General features: G+C 32.1%; 1 protein-coding gene across 3 annotated transcripts in view; it reads right to left on the bottom strand.

Moving 5' to 3' along the window:
• Positions 1 to 387: 387 nt before the first annotated feature.
• Positions 388 to 1,332, bottom strand: part of GRIA2 (glutamate ionotropic receptor AMPA type subunit 2) — a 98,438-nt gene continuing 97,493 nt past the window's right edge. For all 3 annotated transcript variants that reach the window (XM_040600966.1, XM_040600923.1, XM_040600933.1), the window contains one exon: positions 388 to 1,332. This exon is cut by the window's right edge and continues 1,958 nt beyond it. The gene's annotated coding sequence lies outside the window, so the exon portion shown is untranslated.

Here is a 1,332-nt window from a genome sequence, read left to right as displayed (position 1 = left end):
ACAATCTGTTGAAGTAAAAAAATACTGATTCAAGCTGACAATTTTTAAGTAGAGTTACTGATTAGATACTTAACCTACTAGCATTGCCATCCTATCACACTGCCATTATAACCATGATCAAGAAGGTTACATTCCAGAAATACAATTATATTGTTGGCAAGACAGTTACATTACTTCCTTTAGCAATACGCAAACTACAGTAAATCTACACTTGAGTGACAAGATGATTTGGGGGAAGAGTTATATTCTCCTTGCAAAACTCTTCAGGGAAATTTCATATCCGTGGGGACAAACAGGTTTGCTCTATGTAAAATCTTAGGAAAATACTTTTATAATAAATAAGAACCCAGATTTCAATAATACTAAACAGACATTAAAGGTCTTTTGCCTTTTTTAAGAAGATTTTTTATGTATGATTGAAATTTATACAACACTCCAGAAAAGCCATCATGTGTTAGATTGAAAAATAAAATCAGAAGCATTTTCTGTCATATAGTTATACATGAAAAAACGGGAACGTTAATGTCTTAGAAAGTGTATGTCCAGCTTTGTACTGTTACTCATTTAACAAAGCAGAAAATAAGATACTGTACTGTAAACAAAAAGCTACAGTAAAAGGACATTTTGAAATTTACACAAGTTTGAGTTCATAAACATTTTGGTTGCTCCGTAACAGTTTTCATATAAAATGAATAAAAAACCCTTGGACAGCTTTCATCACTCTTGGCTACTTTTCACTTAAATGCACACAGACATACTTTATATAGCAATATACTGATGTACTGTAACAAGGATATTAAACTATGATTACTGCGCTTTTTAACTGAGATGTGTATTATCCAATCATTATTATCTGTAATTGAAATGCTCATACATTATGTATTCCCATCATGTTGTTAAGTATAAAAACATGAAAATATAACTTTACATTATTTCAGTTATATACATCAGTTCAGGCTTGACAAAGATTTCTTTTTTACGCTACGATTTTTAGAGGAATAAGCCCAGAGGTACAATAAATAGCTTTCCACTGTATACAGTAATGTAATTGTACTTTTAAAAAAAGTTTAGATTATCATATGAATATTATTTTAGTTTGGTCATTCTAGCATTGAACATTAAAAATCAGAATGCATCCCCCAACATTCCTGATGAGGAGTAATGCACAGAACACCTATGGATTACAGATGCATCAAGAAATGGTTTAGTTTAATTAGGGGCAAGTTACTGGTAAGTTTGCCATTGAAAACACCGTATATACCTCTTGCTGACTGTGCTGAGAGTATACACCGTGTTCACGTGCTTGCAGAAACAGGCTCAGAGCTTGTACCA

The sequence above is a fragment of the Falco naumanni genome, chromosome 1 (assembly GCF_017639655.2).
Source record: "Falco naumanni isolate bFalNau1 chromosome 1, bFalNau1.pat, whole genome shotgun sequence".
NCBI classification, from domain to species: domain Eukaryota; kingdom Metazoa; phylum Chordata; class Aves; order Falconiformes; family Falconidae; genus Falco; species Falco naumanni.
The sequence above is the reverse complement of the archived record's forward strand: the minus strand, read 5'-3'. Positions and strand labels throughout refer to the sequence as shown.